The sequence below is a fragment of the Triticum dicoccoides genome, chromosome 4A (genome assembly GCF_002162155.2).
Source record: "Triticum dicoccoides isolate Atlit2015 ecotype Zavitan chromosome 4A, WEW_v2.0, whole genome shotgun sequence".
In the NCBI taxonomy this organism is placed as follows: domain Eukaryota; kingdom Viridiplantae; phylum Streptophyta; class Magnoliopsida; order Poales; family Poaceae; genus Triticum; species Triticum dicoccoides.
This window is the reverse complement of record NC_041386.1, coordinates 694751858-694759686: the sequence shown is the minus strand read 5'-3', so window position 1 is coordinate 694759686 and position 7829 is coordinate 694751858.

Below are 7829 nucleotides of genomic sequence, written 5' to 3'. Positions count from 1 at the left end.
AAACGTGTATGTCAGATGTTCGCAACAACCACAGACAACGTTCGAGGTTCAGCACACTGAGCGGTGCATTAAGGACATAAGCCTTCTATGAAGCAATGAGGACAATCCTCAGTTTACGGACCTAGTCCGCATAATTGCTACTATCAACTTTCAACTAATTTTTCTCTAGGAACATATCTAAATAGTAGAACTATAGCGTGAGCTACGACATAATTTGCAAAAACCTTTTGACTATGTTCAGGATAATTAAGTTCATCTTATGAACTCCCACTCAGATAGACATCCCTCTAGTCATCTAAGTGATTACATGATCCGAGTCAAACTAGGCCGTGTCCGATCATCACGTGAGACGGACTAGTCATCATCGGTGAACATCTTCATGTTGATCGTATCTTCTATACGACTCACGCTCGACCTTTCGGTCTCCGTGTTCCGAGGCCATGTCTGTACATGCTAGGCTCGTCAAGTTAACCCTAAGTGTTTTGCATGTGTTCCGAGGCCATGTCTGTACATGCTAGGCTCGTCAACACCCGTTGTATTTGAACGTCTGAATAAAACACCCGATCATCACGTGATGTTTTGAAACAGCGAACTGTCGCAACGGTGCACAGTTAGGGGAGAGCACTTCTTGAAATTGTTGTAAGGGATCATCTTATTTACTACCGTCGTTCTAAGCAAATAAGATGCATAAACATGATAAACATCACATGCAATCAAATAGTGACATGATATGGCCAATATCATTTTGCTCCTTTTGATCTTCATCTTCGGGGCTCCATGATCATCATCGTCACCGGCATGACACCATGATCTCCATCATCATGATCTCCATCATCGTGTCTTCATGAAGTTGTCACGCCAACTATTACTTCTACTACTATGGCTAACGGTTAGCAATAAAGTAAAGTAATTACATGACGTTTAAGTTGACACGCAGGTCACAAATAAATAAAGACAACTCCTATGGCTCCTGCCGGTTGTCATACTCATCGACATGCAAGTCGTGATTCCTATTACAAGAACATGATCAATCTCATACATCACATATATCATTCATCACATCCTTTTTGGCCATATCACATCACATAGCATACCCTGCAAAAACAAGTTAGACGTCCTCTAATTGTTGTTTGCATGTTTTACGTGGCTGCTATGGGTTTCTAGCAAGAACATTTCTTACCTACGCATGAACCACAACGTGATATGCCAATTGCTATTTACCCTTCATAAGGACCCTTTTCATCGAATCCGATCCGACTAAAGTTGGAGAGACAGACACCCGCCAGCCACCTTATGCAACTAGTGCATGTTTGTCGGTGGAACCGGTCTCACGTAAGCGTACGTGTAAGGTTGGTCCGGGCCAATTCATCCCACGATGCCGCCGAATCAAGATAAGACTAGTAACGGCAAGCATATTGAACAATATCGACGCCCACAACTACTTTGTGTTCTACTCGTGCAAAGAATCTATGCAATAGACCTAGCTCATGATGCCACTGTTGGGGAACGTAGCAGAAATTCAAAATTTTCCTACGTGTCACCAAGATCTATCTATGGAGAGACTAGCAACGAGGGGAAGGAGAGTGCATCTACATACCCTTGTAGATCGCTAAGCGGAAGCGTTCAAGTGAACGGGGTTGATGGAGTCGTACTCGTCGTGATTCAGATCACCGATGATCCTAGTGCCGAACGGACGGCACCTCCGCGTTCAACACACGTACAGCTCGACGATGTCTCCCACGCCTTGATCCAGCAAGGAGAGAGGGAGAGGTTGAGGAAGACTCCATCCAGCAGCAGCACAACGGCGTGGTGGTGATGGAGGAGCGTGGCTATCCTGTAGGGCTTCGCCGAGCACCTACGGGAGAGGAGATGTGTCACGGGAGGGAGAGGGAGGCAACCAAAGGCCTTAGGTATGATTGCTCCTCCTTTTCCCCACTATATATAGGGCCAAGGGAGAGGGGGAGGGCGCAGCCTTGCCCCCTCCTCCAAGGAAGGGGTGCGGCTAAGGATGGGGAGGAGTCCATCCTCCCCAAGGCACCTCGGAGGTGCCTTCCCCTTTGAGGACTCTTCCCTCCCCAAGTTTCCTTGCGCATGGGCCTCTTGGGGCTGGTGCCCTTGGCCCATGTAGGCCAAGGCGCACCCCCTACAGCCCATGTGGCCCCCCGGGGCAGGTGGCCCCACCCGGTGGGCCCCCGGGACCCTTCCGGTGGTCCCGGTACAATACCGATGACCCCGAAACTTGTCCCGATGGCCGAAACAGGACTTCCTATATATAAATCTTTACCTCCGGACCATTCCGGAACTCCTCGTGACGTCCGGGATCTCATCCGGGACTCCGAACAACATTCGGTAACCACATACAAACTTCCTTTATAACCCTAGCGTCATCGAACCTTAAGTGTGTAGACCCTACGGGTTCGGGAGACATGTAGTCATGACCGAGACATTCTCCGGTCAATAACCAACAGCGGGATCTGGATACCCATGTTGGCTCCCACATGTTCCACGATGATCTCATCGGATGAACCACGATGTCAAGGACTCAATCGATCCCGTATACAATTCCCTTTGTCTAGCGGTATGGTACTTGCCCGAGATTCGATCGTCGGTATACCGATACCTTGTTCAATCTCGTTACCGGCAAGTCTCTTTACTCGTTCCGTAACACATCATCCCGTGATCAACTCCTTGATCACATTGTGCACATTATGATGATGTCCTACCGAGTGGGCCCAGAGATACCTCTCCGTTTCCACGGAGTGACAAAATCCCAATCCCGATTCGTGCCAACCCAACAGACACTTTCAGAGATACCCGTAGTGTACCTTTATAGCCACCCAGTTACGTTGTGACGTTTGGCACACCCAAAGCACTCCTACGGTATCCGGGAGTTGCACAATCTCATGGTCTAAGGAAATGATACTTGACATTAGAAAAGCTTTAGCATACGAACTACATGATCTTGTGCTAGGCTTAGGATTGGGTCTTGTCCATCACATCATTCTCCTAATGATGTGATCCCGTTATCAATGACATCCAATGTCCATGGTCAGGAAACCGTAACCATCTATTGATTAACGAGCTAGTCAACTAGAGGCTTACTAGGGACATGGTGTTGTCTATGTATCCACACATGTATCTGAGTTTCCTATCAATACAATTCTAGCATGGATAATAAACGATTATCATGAACAAGGAAATATAATAATAATCAATTTATTATTGCCTCTAGGGCATATTTCCAACATGCACTGCCTGCCAGCTTTCCTAACGGACTTTTCTGTGGCTATGATATTCAAACAGATATGCTTCAGAACAACGAAAGGCTTCCGTCTACTAGCCAGACAAGAACTGGATTCAGGAGAGTGAACATGATGATGTAAGAACTCTGCAAATGAATGCAGACTATGAGAACCAAGGGATTCTCCCACGGACATGTACCTGTGACAGCATTAGAGGTGCGAGGGAAGGGAGGAGGTCATATGCATTAATTCTCAGAAGATTTTGAAGATAAATCAGTTTGAAGACATTGACCTCATAGAGCGAAGACATTCACTTATTTGAAGAGAGTTGGTTCCAGATTTGTACGAATCCATAAATAAGTATAAGTGAGGAATCTAACTAGTTTTGAAGCATAAGTGAATATTCTTAGCATGATATGAGATGCAGATAAAGACGGGTCCATATTTGGAAGTATAGAAACCACTTTTGGTTGAAGTGGATGGATTTGACAGATCGAAAAGGTAGTAAAACGTGATATTTAATTACCGCTGATGAACTGCTAGAAGAGGCAGAGTTAGAAGCCGAGCAGTTCAATCTCCCGCACCCTAACTTGGCGGAGGAAGACACCTACGGTGGCGGCGGAGAGGACGAGGTCCACGGCCGGCTTGAGGACGGTGTCGAAGAAGTCCCGGCAGCTAAGAGCTTCGTCTCCGGCGTCGACGCGAACTAGTGGAGGCGCTAGGGTTTGAGCAAGGTGGCGAGGTGGAAGAGGAGATAATGACCATGGTGTGTGTGTATATATAAGGAAAGGGACTGCACAACGTAATTACGCAGGTGCCCCTGGCGGTTCACATCTGAAGGACACGTGGCCTGCATGCAACTTATTGGAAGTTGTTCCATGTTCCCACGCACGCCTGGATTGTCGGGTGGTCGTTCCGGCTTCTCCGGTATTCAGGCAAAAGGGATATGGTAGTAAAACAGATTTAAATGTTTTTCTCTTTGTCTTCTGCTGACAAGAACTCAGAGAAGACATTTAACACGTTTCAACAGAATGCATATGACTTAGATAGATAGAGTTTGAGGTATAAGCACAGAAGGGGGTTAGGGTCCGATCACATGCACCTATCAGAAAAAATTCAAGTATGGAGACATAGCTATAAGTGAATGATGTAGAGGATAGAACACGCATATATATATATATATATATATATATATATATATATATATACATATATATATATACACACATATACATACATATATATATATACCAACTCAACATTGCGAAGATAAACCTTGAAGTCAAATCAATGTTGAAGACAAACCAAATGCGAGGACTGTGCAATTATGACACCAAATGAAATGCTTCAAAAAGATTTTGGTGGTGCCGTTACCCATCGTATAGGAAGTATTGGACCCAGATACGGCGCATAATTATTATGGCACTCCGAAGTCAAATTCCGCGTTAATATATTCAGACTTAGAGTGTATGTCTTCATTAATTGAAGATATACGTTACTTCGTGCGTTGCACATCTAAGTCATCAACATGCACAAGCATTAGGATGTGTGTCCAATTATAGGACATTTGAGGATTCTAAAATATTTAGCTCACACCGCAACTTGCAAAACCTTTTCTCATCCAAGGGCTTTGTGAAGATATCTGTCAATTGCTCTTCAGTGTTGACGTGAATGATATCAACATCTTTCTTCATGACATAATCTCTAAGAAAGTGATGACGGATCTAAATGTGCTTTGTCTTCGAGTGCTAGACTAAGTTGTTGACAATCTTGATGACGCTTTCACTGTCGCAGCAGAGTGGCACACGCTTCAGGTGGATGCCATAGTCCTTGAGAGTTTGCTTCATTCATAGAAGCTGAGCGCAGCAAGATCCAGCAACAATGTATTCAGATTCAGAAGTGGAGAGGGATACACAGTTCTGCTTCTTTAAAGACCAAAAAACAAGAGATTGTCCAAGAAAGTGACATGTGCCTGATGTGGACTTGCGATCAACATTGTCACCAGCATAAAAAGCAACTGAGAATCCAACTAGATCAAACTCTGAGCCCTTTGGATACCATAATCCTAGTGTTGGGGTGTAAGCCAAATATCAAAGAATTTGCTACATAGCTAAGTAATGTGATTCCTTTGGTGCCACTTGGAATCGGGCACACATGCAAATGCTAAGCATTATATTTGGCCCTCTGCGGCAACCGATCAATAACAGGTTTACGAGGATACAGTTATTTAGGTTACAAAGATTTAAAAGCCACACATGACTTCCCAACAAAATACTAGTAGAACACCCGTGCGTTGCCACCGGCTTTTAAATTTATTATCTGATTATATGTATGAATACAAAGCATATCAAATTTCATATGTGTGGATTTTTTCTTGATTGTGCATATAATGTATATCATATTTCACATGTATAGAAAAGATATGATGCAACAATTGAAAAATAATTTAAATTCACCTCACTTGCAATGTAATTCGATGATGTTGTATACATAGAAAGTAATGATCCATATAATAATATATTACAAACTAACATCTACTTGATGCGCTAAAGATATTTCCATACAAGGTTGGAATATTGTCATTAGCTTCATTTGCACAGTACTTCAGCAAGTATAACAAAAAAATATTTCTCAACACATAACCATCCTACAAGCAATATATATAATCAATATGAAGATTTAATCAAATTGACATATATGGTATACTTATAAATTTCTCATGGACATCCGGAGTCTACTTTTTTATCAATAATTCACCAACATCTTTTTTCTCCACCAACTATCTCTGCAATCTCAGTCCATGTTCGCCAACTCAATTAGTGACAAATTAGGCTCCCAATCCACCCTTTCACCTCCATCAACACATAATTTGAATTTGAAACACATAACAATGCACTTGCCTAGCTTCGCCTAGAGGTAATATAACTTCATGGACTGATTGTTGCATTAACTTTTTATCTAATTTTTTCCCACCTGTAAAAGTTATGCAACTTCGTTTGCAGATAACAAGTTTTAAGCAGGAAGGTCGTGAGCCACTAGCGTTTGCGTGAGAATGCATGAAGAAGGCTATACGGAATTGAACTAATCATGGAATGGAAGAATTGTTAGTTCTTCATATCTTTTATAATGCCTTAAATACTATGTCAAAAATTATGCTTGATACTACTGCAGGAGGAACTATAATCGGTAAGCCCATCGCCAATGTTAAAAATTGCTAGATGAAATGCAAGAAAACCATGCCCAATGGCATGTTGAGAGAGCCACCACTAGGACATTTAATGATTTGAAGATAAGAACACGAAGTTGACCGCTAAGACTAATGAACTCATCTCCATTATGAAAGGTAAAGAAGAGGTAAATGTCTATGTGAATGCTAGATAGTTGAGGAAGTAGTCAAACGATGAAGGCAACAACAACGGAACCGATCGTGCTCCTGGAGGTGAAAAGAAGATCTTGCACATGAAAAGCACAACACAACCAACATAAGCACCATATTTTACTTATCACGCTAATTTAAAAGTTTTGTCTTTATGTTCTCACCATTTTCCCACCTCATCTAAAGCATCATCATGCATACATGTATCAACAATAAATATCATCCAATTCAACATCATCTCAAGAACAAATTTGCATGAAAACAACCCCAATTCAACATCATCTCAATTTGTATCATTCAACAACAATATAGCAACATTTCAGCATCATTTTGACAACATTTCACTACATTTTGTTAGCCCATTTCAACAACATTTTGATAAAAATTTAATACAATCTCAATTTGCATCATTGAACATCAATATAGATAACATCACATACATAATGGTTCACATAGATAACACCACCTAGATAACAATTTAAATTCTATACTAATAGAATTATGTAACAATTTTACAAAAATTCTATAACAATTATGAAATTCCTGTACTAACGGAGAAGAGAGAGAGAGAGAGAGAGAGAGAGAGAGAAAGAGAGAGAGAGAGAGAGAGGAAGGATTACGCGATGGCACTATAGGAGGCCGACACGTGGTGGGGAGGGGCAGTGGAGGCGTGGAGGGAAGGGCTAGGGGACGCGTTCTGTAACACCCTAGTGTCATGCTATAGTAATCCCCTGTTAATGGTGCAAGGTCACCATGCTTACTGAGCTAGTTATCACTTGATGAAAGATCCAAGTCAAAGTCAAATTCAAATTATGAGTGAAATTCAAAATTTCTCAAACATGAAAACTAAAATGTTCTTCATGTGCCAAATAATCCATAACTAATATTGGTAGTGAACCAACATTTTTGCAAATGTCCAAGTGCCCTAAACCACTTTAAAACAGTGGCGAAAACTATAGTTTAAATGCCTTTTGAAATTACGAAGATTGCAAACTATTTCAAAAGCCTCAAAATTCATTTTGTGGCATTGCACAATAATTCTTTGGAATTGTTTTGGCCAATGGCATAATTTTGCAAAGTCATTAGTGGCTAAAAGAAAAGGCAAAAGCTGCTGCAAAAGAAAAACAAAGAAAAAAAATAAAAGGAAAGAAGAAGGGGTGGGAGAGCCCCTGGCCTCCCCTTAGGCTTTGGCCCATCCCCCTGGGCCTCGG